We start from the raw sequence: 12,999 nt of genomic DNA on the forward strand, positions 1-12,999 counted from the left end.
AAAGGATAACTTTGTTGTCTGTGACTCTTTTTCTCGGGAATGGAGGGATACATGGAAGTTTTTAGTTAAAACCATTTACTCAGGTCTACAGTCCCTTCAAGGAGGAAAATGTTAACACCTACAAATTAATTCTTTCTTACGTTAGTAAAAAAAGATACCGTATATGCAAATACGACACTCTCAAAGAAATCATAGATAGTCAACGGGTACTTCTAATCTATAACTATGAAATTTGGAAAGTAGGTTATATCGTCTTAGACTGCAAGTCTAGAGAATAATCCAAAAACTATATATTTTTTAACACAAAAAACAGACATTTTATTCAAGAAACGGCGGTCAAAATTATGATTTGAGATACCTAACCATGTGGGGTATGGATGACTTCTTTGGTACAAACTTCATAAAATGTCTAGAACCTTTGAAGGGTGAGTGTTGTACGAGTAAATCGTACTTGTTTGATTTTTTACCTTCATTAACACACACATACCCGAGTTATGACTTCCATAATAATTAACGATGTAACCAAATAAAGAACATAAAATAATCTGTCATAATTTTTTAATTGCTATTTTTTTATGAATATTCGGTCACTCAACTGTATCAGGTGAGACTGTAGTCAAGGGCTAACTTGTATAGAATAAAAAAAAAATCTTTTGTGCAAGGTCGTTACTAATAATCCAGATACCGATAAATTTTATAGTTATATTATAATACTAGCGGATGCCCGCGACTTCGTCAGCGTGAAAGTCGATGTAAACTTTCAAGCCCTATTTCACCACTTTAGGGGTTGAGTTTGAAAATTTTTGAATTAAATATATTTCGTATTTTTGTTATGATTTATGAACAAATTTTTAAAACTGTAACTCTAAAAATGAAGGACTTTCCATACAAACTTTCTATCCCTATTTCACACCCTTTTCATGTTATTTTCACAATAAAAAGTATCCTTTAACCTTTTCCGTATTTTGTTCTTAAACCGTGCCAAGTTTTATTTGAATTCATTTAGTAGTTTCTGCGTGATGCCCGAATAACAAAAAACACGGACAGATAGACAGACAGACAGACAAAAAATCGAAAAAAAATATTTTTATCTTAAGTATCGATTATATAATGCCCCCCCCCAAAAATTTTCAAAATATCTTCAATGTACAGAATGTACAAAAAGTACAGAATTCGTATTATAAGTATAGATTCTAGATGGCGCTGGCGTCCTTTATGCCACGTTATACGTTTGTTGTTACAAATGGTTTCAGTAACATCTCAAATTGCGAATAAATGTATAAAATTCAACCAGTTTTATTATAAGTATAGATATAGATATAGGTAGATTTATTGAATATAGTTAATAGATTTAATGAATATAGTTAATAGATTTAATGAATATAGTTAATAGTTTAGTAATTTTTATTTAGTTATCAGTTATGTTTAGATCTCAGACTGCAACATCATTTTTGTAAAGCCTCAAATACACTATCCGCTTCGACGCTTCGACGAAGTCCTACTAGGCTATTCTGTCACGATATTTTTATAACTCGCAAGTGCGAGTTTCGAATTCACCTCTATCTCTCTGTTTAACACGATACTACAGAATCAGAAAGATAGCGGTGAATTCGAAACTCGCACTTGCGAGTTATACAATGCATAGTAAGAGAATAGCCAGCTCACTTCAGAGCCGAGTATTGTAGCGAGTAGCTTCGGGTCGCTTCGACTCAAAAATCGACAACGATCGGAAGTTGAAAGAAGCGAACGAGGTTGCACCAGCGCGCTTGAGAACTACTGACAACAATAAAACGATTCCGACGAATTGATAACCTCCTCATTTAATGAAGTCGGTTGAAATCGACCAGGTATCGATTGTCTTCGATCAATCTATCAACTTCGCTAGTACTTTATTGCGGGTGATAAGTTTCAAATTAACGTCCTCCGTGGCGCAGTGGTATGCGCGGTGGATTTGCAGGACGGAGGTCCTTGGTTCGATCCCCGGCTGAGCCTGGGGATGTCGTGTAGAAACCAAAAGGGGTATGGATTTTCATCCAACTCCTAACTAGTTAGCCCGCTTCCATTTTAGATTGTATCATCACTTACCAACAGGTGAGATTGTAGTCAAGGGCTGACTTGTAAAGAATAAAAAATAAAAAAAAAAATCATCCGCTGCTCAATAATCGAATCTAGGATTCTAGGAATTTAAGTCATTATTTTAATTACAATCAATTATGAAATTAGTAAAAAGAATTCCACGTTACTTAATAGTTGGAATTTAATAACATCAGGATATTAAATGAATGTAAAAAAAGTTTGGAAAAAAAGAAATAATTATATTATTTTACCTACTTGATTGCTTGTTTGATGGGATAAATAATAGGTACGCGCTCTCGTAGATGCGTCATCAGTTGCGTTTGCGACGGCCTCCGTGGCGCAGTGGTGAGGACTTACTTGACGGAGGTCATGGGTTCGATTCCCAGCTCGGGTTAGTAGGATTTGATATTTCTAAATTGTCTCAGACCGGTCTGATGGAAGGCCTAGGCCGTGCCTTGTTACCACCCTGCCGGCAAAGACGTACTGCGAAGCGATTTAGCGTTTCGATACGATGCCGTGTGGAAACCGTTAGAGGTATCTGTAGAATAAAGTACCTCTTCCTAGTAAGCCAGCTTCCGTCGAATGCGTTGCGACGTCGGAGCGGCACCGCTCAGTTGTTTATGCGTCACAACATTACTTTATTAACAGACTGTCCAACGCTGCTACGGCGCCGCTGCGACATAACAACGTTGCGGCGCCGCACCGCTCGTGTGCCAGCTGATACGGTGAAATCTTTGCGATGCGGCGCCGCAATGCATCGTGTGCCCCCGCTCTAGAATACATCATAACTTAACGCCTGGATAGCAGACTATCTTGCCACTGAATATTTTAACTTCAACTAATAAAAAACATTAACATGTAAAAAAAAAATAGCCGACGGTTTCACTACCCATACTTTCCGTTCCCGCGAGAATACGGGAATAAAATGACCCATGACACTCACAAGTGATGTGGCTTTCTAGTGGTAAAATAATTTTCAAAATCAGTTTAGTAGATACAGAGATTGTGTCTACATACTTTACTTGTTTATAATAAAAGTAAAAATAAGTAGTAATAAAAAAATTGAGCTTCAAAATTGACCCGAGCTCATCAGTGAGCCGAATAGATTGTTAATGATGGTGATGATGAACTATTAGCGGTTCTATTGAAGTTCTGTTAACTACTTATTCGCTTAGTACTCGTAGCCTAAAGATCCGGTACGATAACCACCTAGTGGTAGGCGTTCACTGATCTGCATCGTATGGACTATGACGCGTCGTATCAAACGGGTTTTTTATTTCACGGTAGATAGAATCCGTTCAATCCGTACGATGCGGATCTGTGTATGCCTGTCGTAGACCATCTTCTGCGTATCGAGTGATTGCTTGCGATTAAAATTTCGTATAGTATAAACGGAAAGGACATGTTTTTCTTTAGGACTACCATATAAAAATAATTATACCCACAAAGTATCTAATTAACATACATACAACATTAGGGTAATGTGCAGCCGTTATTTTTTTTTTTTATAAGTGAAGTTAAAATTTAAAATGTGGGTTTCAAATTCGTCACCATCTTTTCCGTCTATAATCTCGTGCGAGACAAAAAAATTAAGACGAATTTGTTAAAACTTTGTTTTGAACACGACAGTGTGTTTTAAATTCCCTATCTTTTTCCGTATATAATCTCGTGTGAGACAGAAAAAATAAAGATGAATTTGTTGAAACTTTGTTTTGAACTTGACGGTGTGAGTATCAAATTCCCTTTTTTTCTCCGTCTGTTATCTCGTGTGAGACAGAAATAACGACGAATTTGTAGAAACTATGTTTTGAACTCAACGGTGTGAGTATTAAAATCTTATCTTTCTCCGTCTATAATCTCGTGTGAGACAGAAAAACAAGGACGAATTTGTTGAAACTTTGTTTTGAACTCGACAGTGTGAGTTTTTAAATTTCCTCTCTTTTTCCGTCTATAATTTCATGTGAGATTGAGAAATAAATTCGATTTTTTACTAGTATGGCTCACTACAAGGCTATCTCTCTCTCCATATAGAAGATGGGGAGAGCTTAGACTCACAATGCTGCTCCAATACTGGTTAAAAGGATAATAATGTTTAACTTTTTACTATCACTATCATGTATACATTATGACGGCCTTCGTTGCGCTGTTGTATGCGCGGTGGATTTACAAGACGGAGGTCCTGGGCTCGATATCTGGTTGGGCCGATTCTGGCTGGTGGGAGGCTTCAGCCGTGGCTATTTACCTACCACCCTACTGGCAATGATGTATCCGCCAAGCGATTTAGCGGATTCCGGTAACACCAAAAGGGGTGTAGATTTTCATCCTCCATCTAACAAGTAAGAGTGCTATCTTTTTTTTATTATATTTCATTATCACTTACCCGTACCATCAAGTGAAATTGTAATCAAGGGCTAACTAGTAAAGAATAAAAAAATAAACAATCAATAATTATATTTTTTATTGTTGCTGTAGGCTCGAGTTGCTTTGACGAGGCTTTGTACGGGGGCGTAATGCAATAGCCGCCATCAGACTAATAATGTTTACTGAACATTTCTAAGAAGAAAGAAAAGCTTTGTACCTTCTTTAAAGCTCCACGAAGGTCTCAAACCCAGGACATCGAGATCCAAAGTCACATAGGCTAACCACTGGTACCACCTGTAGAGGTTCCTACGTACCAAGTTATTTTTTTAAATATTAACGTGTACACGGGTACTTGACTTGACAAACTTATGTCTTAGACTTTTGACTTTGAAATGGCTATAAAGATAATGTTGGTAAACATTTCCTCTAAGTATTATAATAATTATAATTGCTTAAATTAATAACTACAAGGTCTCACACGTCATATTATATAATAAGCTAGCGGACTTCGTACGCGTGAAATTCTGTTTTTTACAAATACTTCGGGAACTATATATTTTTTCGGGATTAAAAGTAACCTGTAGGTATGTTGCTCTATAATCTCCCGTATATTCCAGTGAAAGTTTCATTTAAATAGCTTCAGCCGTTCCAGAGATTAGCCAGAACAGATAAAAACAGACATTTTCTATTGTCATACACACGGAATAATTCTACGAGTAATCATATACAGTTGAAAAAATGTTCCCTCGGAATATTCGGAAAAATAACAAAACCACAGACGTACGATTACGCACAACTGTGCGTTACGTCTTTAAATGTATAGGTATATTTTAATTTTCTTATGATTTTATTATAAATGCATAGATTAACTATGAGACGGTTGACCACGATATGACTTTGAAAAAACCCCGTCTATTAGATGGTTTTGGAATGTTAATCTGTTTTATTTGGAATGGAAATGTTTTCTTTGTCGTAATTAATTATGCGGTTTGTTAGGTACGCGTGCGTCATAACAAACCACTATCCACCACACGCTACGAAGGCCGCGATAAGATATATTTTTCTAACATAATAACGAAGAAAATAATATAGTCAAATGCAAAGGAGACGGATCCTTCTTCATACATTGCTGGCCCAGATTTAATAAACCGTTACAATATAACCACGTTATTAGCCAATCAAACAGTTCTAACAAACCCTTATAAAACTATAAATAAACCAGGTCAGAATCAGGATATAGAGAGGGTAAATTCATATTGTGGATATGCAGAAAAAAATAAGTTCAAAATCGCTAAAAATCAAGCTTTAGCTAAGCCACTGAACCTTGGAAGCCCTTATGAACCTACAAATAAGTCACTTCAGAATCAGGATATAGATAGTCTAAATTCATATTCTGGACATGCGGGCAAAAATACGTTCAATTTGTTCGGGGATCAAACTTTAGACAACCAAACGGTTCCACAAAATCCATATGAAAATATAAATGAGCCTCGTAGGAATCAGGATGTTGATAGATTAAATTCAAATTCTGGACCTACCGAGAAAAGTATTATACCTCAAGTGACTTCAGATTTAACTAATGTGGTAAGAATCATGCTTTAAGTAATATTGTGTGTAATAACATCGATCTCTGTGTATATAACTGTTGCGTGTACAGTCATTTTCAATTCTGTTGATTCTTTCCAAACAACAAAATTGTGTTGATAGCATTGACCTCTTATAATAAAAGGGACTCATGTAGAAAATTTCACTTGAAAACTGGCCAATTTTGCTTTGACAATTTTATAATTGTTAGTTGTATGGTTATACAGTGATAGATAGAGATTTATTCGAGACTCACAATGACGAGTTATAAAAACATCGGTAAAGCTGGTCTTATAATTATTAAAATACCAGCAGACGCCCGCGACTTCGTCCGCGCGGAATTAAATTTTTCACAAATACCTTAAGAACCATGTATTTTTCCGGGATAAAAAGTAGCCTATGTGTTAATCCAGACTATAATCTATCTCTACTTCAAAGTTCAGGTGATTCGGTTCAGTATTCGCGACGTGAAAGATTAACAAACATTCATACCATCAAAATGTTTTTTTGCAAATATCGGGATACTATAGATTTTTTCGGTAAAATCTATTTCGATTTCAAATTTCAACTAAATCAGTTCAGTAGTTGCGGCGTTAAAGAATAACAAACATCCAAACATACAAACTTTCGCGCTTATAATATTAGTAGGATTAAATAATATGTTGGCATCATCTAAAAAACGTTTCGAAATAAGATTCCTTTATTATATTAAATTAGAAACTACACTATGATAGACTCAACTTCAACACAAATTTATTCATAAATCATCCATATGCCTTTGAAACCTTGTTCATAATAAATAGCAATTATTCAACATAATTAATTTGCTATAATATTTTCATCAGGCGCTAAAAGACAAATAAAAAATGAAATTTAACCAGTATGGTAGGACTTTGTTCGCCTCAACTTCAACACGATAGTGCCATGTATATAATAGTACTAGCTGACGCTGCGCGGTTTCAGCCGTGTGGTTCCCGTTCCCGTAAGAATACTGTGATAATATATAGCCTATAGCATTCCTCGATAAATGGGCTATTTAACACTGAAAGAATTTTTCAAATCGGACCAGTAATTCTTAAGATTAGCGCGTTCAAAGAAACAAACTCTTCAGTTTTATAATATTAGTATAGATAAAATTATTGGGTATAAACATTTCAATAGGCTAGCCGCTAGACTTTCAAATGACACAGGCGGCAACGAAACCTGTGCGAATACGAGAGTATAGCTTGGCAACTTCGTTCGTAACTGTCCCAATGGTCCGCGCGGGCCGGGGGGCGTGTATCGAAGAATGAAAAACCCACGATTGATGCTCCTCACTTCTTTTATTTGACGTTTCGAAATTCTTGGATAGAAGCAGGCGTTACTTTGCGGAAGTTCATCATGATTATATAATGATTTATTTATTTTGCTATCATCCGCGAAAATTCGGCGAACCCATGCGACAACGTCACCCAGGTCCGACAAAATACTCTCTACGTACGTTTCACCCCGAAACCGGAGCATCCTCAGGAGATGTTGACTCTACAACGTGCAATTGCAAAGACTTTGCAATTGCACGTTGTAGACCTGGGTGACGTTGTCGCATGGGTTCGCCGAATTTTCGCGGATGATAGCAAAATAAATAAATCATTATATAGTTTCGAAATTCAATTTTATTTACATGTATTAATTATATTTAATAGTATTCACAATTGATTATATTGTGTATCCAAGTCGAATCTTGTCGAAGTATATAGAAAAAGTTAGGAAAACTAATGATTTGACCTTTCTAAGATACCGCAAGGTTCACAATAAATATTTGTTTTTGCGGAAGTCGTTAAAGATTACTTATAGTTATTATGAATGAAATTGATGCTTAGAAAAAAATATTTCTTTAGTCATTTAACCAAGTTTATGTACGAATAACTTAAACATTATTTTATGGTATTAAGTATATGCTTTAACTAATACAGGTGGTCGATTGTGTTGTTATTTCGTCAAGAAATTTAAAAAGTTTACATTATGTTTCCACTTGCTAAATAATTGACTGTTTACCAACAACCATTGTTTGAGTTAATTGACATGGTATTTGCGAATTTTTACATATTTAGTTTTTTCAATATAGGTACATTAATGAATAAAATGAAATAGGAACTATATTAGAGAATATTCGAAATTCTAAGCCAGTGATGTATTAATTAAAGCCATGTAATATCATAGTGATTCTGATTTTGCAGATAGTGCTGTTTTATGTGGTCTTGTCAGAAACGTCTTATATTAAGACAACACTGGTTTAACACCGCCTTCATACTGATCAGCAGGTAGAACATAATAATATTATGATGTTATTTTCACATTTTTAGTTTAGGTTTTGAAGTCGGTTATATTTTTTTTATTAAAAATTTTATTATTTTTCCATTTTTAGTGTAAAATTTCATCTCAAACTATAAATACATCAGCATAAGTAGTAGGTAGTAGTTCTATGTAAAACTTAAAAAAAAAAAAAATCAAAAATCAAAAATCATTTATTTCAAGTAGGCTCAGTTTACAAGCACTTTTGACACGTCAGTTGACTATTTGTAAAGATTCTACCACCGGTTCGGAAGGCAGGTTCTGCTGAGAAGATACCGGCAAGAAACTCAACAGTTGCTCTTTTGAAAAATTCATACAGTATTATAATTTACAATTGATAACAATTACAATTTCTTATAGTTTTATTTCCTGTGTGAAGGTAGAAGCTGATCCAATGGCCTCCAAGCGCTTTTATCTTTAAGGAACTCATCAATGTTGTAGTAACCTCGACTAAGTAAATGTTTTTTAACACATTGCTTAAAGCTATGCATTGGCAGGTCCATCACAGTCTTGGGGATCTTGTTATAGAAGAGTACACCCAAACCTACAAAAGATTTTTTTACTCTTTGGAGACGATATGCAGAAATAACTAACTTATGCCCGTGTCTAGTAAGACGTGGGTTTAAATCTCCTTTTCGTTTGTACAAATTAATATTTTGTCTTACATAGACTATACTGTTATATATATATTGACAGGCTACTGTTAGTATACCTATTTCTTTAAACTTTTGACGAAGGGACTCGCGTGATTTTAATTGATATATTGCTCGAATTGCTCTTTTTTGAAGTACAAATATAGATTGTATATCGGCAGCCTTGCCCCACAATAAAATACCGTAAGACATTACGCTGTGAAAGTACGCAAAATAAACTAGCCTAGCTGTATCAACATCAGTGAACTGTCTTATTTTTCTCACTGCAAATGCCGCTGAGCTGAGTTTACCAGACAGTTTTTCTATATGAGCACCCCACTGAAGTTTACAATCCAAGGTCACTCCCAGGAAAACTGTGGAACTCTCCATTTCCAGTGTTTCACCATCGATCATTATAGACTTTTCTAATTTTATTACATTTGGCAATGAAAACTCAATACATTTAGTTTTCTTGGCATTTAAAAGTAGATTATTTGCAGTGAACCAATGCGACACATGCGACATGGCACGGTTTACGTCGTCAGAGTTATCTTTATTTCTGTCCGTCTTAAAAATTAAGGATGTGTCATCAGCAAACAGTACAATCTCACATATGCCGCTGACATGGAATGGTAAATCGTTTATGTACACTAGGAATAAAAAAGGACCCAGAATTGAACCCTGTGGGACGCCCATTTTGGTAGTGGAACCGTGCGACTTTATATCATTTATGCATACCTTTTGTGTTCTATCACTGAGATAAGAGGCAATGAGATCAAGCGCAACACTTTTGATGCCATAGTGGCTTAACTTGAGTAAAAGAGTGTTATGGTCAACACAATCGAACGCCTTGGACAGATCACAGAACACACCAATAGCATTCTTAGAACTTTCCCATGCTTCATAAATATGTTTTAAAAGTTTAGCCCCTGCATCAGTTGTATTGCGACCTTTTGTAAAACCATACTGTTCAGGATGAAACAAGTTATTTAAATTAAAATGACATAAAAGTTGATTTAATATGATTTTTTCAAAGACCTTGCTAAGTGTTGGCAATATTGTAATCGGTCTATAATTATTAAGATCTGATTTGTCTCCTGATTTAAAAAGTGGTATCAATTTGCCATGCTTCATTAGGTTCGGAAAAATACCTAAGTCCACACATTCATTAAAAATAATGGCTAAGTGGGGAGCAATTACATCAATTATATTAGATATTACTTTCACTGACATGCCCCACAGATCTCCAGTTCTTTTTAATTTTAACAAATTGAAAGATTTTTTAATGTCAGATACAGTGATATGGTGAAATTCAAAAAGATCGTTGCACTCTTTAACATTGCCTCTTAATAGTCTCTGGGCTTCCGTAGCAGACGAATCCAGTGAATCTGTTAACAAGATAGGAACATTCTGGAAAAAATCTTCAAAGGCATTAACAACCTCGTTATCAGTGTTTACCTTTTTGTCATTGACAATTAATTCAAAACTCGTATCACGCGGTTTGATTTTTCCTGATTCTCTATTAATTATATTCCAGGTGGTTTGTATCTTGTTCTCAGACTCAATTATTTTCTGTTTGATGTGTAACGATTTCGCAAGAATACAAACACGTTTGAAAATTTTTGAGTATCTTTTTACATAATCTAAATAAGTTCGCGTTTGAGTATATTGTTTTTCTTCGTACAACTCGTACAATTTATCTCTACTTTTATAGATACCTACAGTAGCCCATTCGCTAAACTTTAATTTTTGGCTAGCATTAATGCGTTTGAAGTTAAAAATTTTACTAAACTCTCTGTCTATTGTCTTGAAAAGTGAACCAAAGAGCAAGTCTGGATGACTATTTTCAAATGCAAGACTTGGAATTTTAGAAATAATTGTGTTTTTGAATCGCTCTAATTTACCTTCAGTTATTGGCCTATACATTACCCATTGATTGTTATTGGTTTTATTTATTAAAATAGTAATTATTTGACCACTATGATCAGAGCTTAATTTATTTATTATCTTCTTTCTCTCAAGCACACAATTATAAAATATATTATCTAGACAGGTACCTGAAGTTGCGGTTATCCTAGTAGGTTCGTTAAAAGCATGTGTCAAATCAAAACATTTGAATAAGTTAAGAAATCTAACAGACTTTGAGTTTTCTGTTAGAATATCAACATTAAAATCGCCGCAAATCAGTATTTGTTTGGAAGATGTGCACAATCGCCTCATTACATCTTCCATTACCTCTTCAAATTGATCAAAGTCAGCCGGAGGGGGTCTGTACACGCATACTATAACAATTTGTTCCAACTCCACACAGGATAGTTCAACAATGCATTCTACAGAAAGGCTAACTATATCTTTTCGATCCTTACATTTTAAGTTATTATGTAAAAAAATTAAAGAGCCACCATGACCAGCCCTTCTGAAGAACACACTTGACAATGAATAATTATTAATATTAAGTACTGACAGCTGTGAGTTAGTGAGCCAATGCTCCGTAATACATAAGATGTATATATTGAATTTTTCTACAAATAGTTCAACTTCTAATTCCTTGCCGTTGATGCTCTGTATGTTTTGGTGTACAAGGTTAATGTTACAGGGCATCTCCGTTGTCGTATTTTCTAGTTTAAAATATTTTCAAGTGTAACAGTACTAGGATTGGTACTGCAGTCAGGTATAGAAATATTTGTACTATTAGTACAGGTTGTAAACATGTCAAAAGACTGCGTTACAATACTTGTAACTGGATCGGTTAAATTACAATTAACAATTGAGACAGTACTATCATTCGTACTCTGGTCAATAGAAACATAACCACTATTATTACATGTCATATTAATGTCAATAGACTGAGTTACAACACTTGTAACTGACTCATTTAAGTTGTAAGCTTAATTAGCTACTTCAGTTTTAATTAGCTATTCTTTTGGTACGAACTGAACATTGTAACAATATTGAACCATAAGAATAATTCCAAAAGGTAGCTACTGTAAACCGATGATGAGTTACCTTAACTGTGCTTCATCTTCATCACTAGACCCCTAATGACAGTCACAACCCATATAGGTACAAAATTCTCATCAATACAAATTAATCAAGCCCAAACATAAAGTGGCTACTGTAAACCGTTCAGGAGTTCCCATAATTGACCTTGGTCTTCATCACCAGACCTCTAATGATAGACACTACCCTATCTACTATCTAGGTAGAAATTTCTCAGCAACATGAATTAATCAAGCCCAAACACAATGTAGTTATCGTAAAAAGGAGTTCCCTTGATTGTCCTTGGTCTTCATCAGCAGACCCCTAATGACAATCACAACCTATCTAGGTGGAAAGTTCTCATTGATACAAATAAATCAAGCCCAAACACAAGGTAACTGCTGAAAATCGTTGAGGAGAGCGTCTGTATTATGGTTCCATCATCAAATCGATTCCAAACCTACATACTGTAGTGCTTTAAAATACTAATTGGAAAAATTTACGAACACACTAGTCACCTATATGATTTTTCAAAGTTCCTCTCAATTTCTCCAGGATTCCATCATCAGATCTTAACATGATGGCAATGGGACCAAATGAGGGGTATACCCTTTAAAACAAAAAAATAATTTTTGAAATCGGTCCAGGTGTCTTCGAGTAATCGGCGTTTTTTTTAATTTTATGTATGTACACATAACATTAAAAAAAACATACCGGTCAAATTGAGAACCTCCTTCTTTTTGAAGTCGGTTAAAAACTACATCACTAATGCATCGATATCGATATCTTCTTTTGACGGCCTCCGTGGCGCAGTGGTATGCGGCTATGGATGATCCCCGGCTGAGCCGGTTGAGGTTTTCTTAATTGGTTCAGGTTTGGCTGGTGGGAGGCTTCGGCTGTAGCTAGTTACCCTACCGACAAAGACGTACCGCCACGCGTACGGTACGATGTCGTGTAGAAACCTAAGGGGGTGTGGATTTTCATCCTCCTCCTTAGAAGTTAACCCGCTTTTAACTTAGATTGCACCATCACTTAC

At 35.2% G+C, this 12,999-nt stretch overlaps 1 protein-coding gene across 1 annotated transcript in view; it reads left to right on the forward strand.

Annotated features, from left to right (window-relative positions):
• Positions 1-12,999, forward strand: part of LOC112044094 (elongation of very long chain fatty acids protein 7) — a 30,418-nt gene that overhangs the window by 5,608 nt on the left and 11,811 nt on the right. The gene's annotated exons all lie outside the window — the stretch shown is intronic.

This window comes from Bicyclus anynana, chromosome 7 (genome assembly GCF_947172395.1).
Source record: "Bicyclus anynana chromosome 7, ilBicAnyn1.1, whole genome shotgun sequence".
NCBI classification, from domain to species: domain Eukaryota; kingdom Metazoa; phylum Arthropoda; class Insecta; order Lepidoptera; family Nymphalidae; genus Bicyclus; species Bicyclus anynana.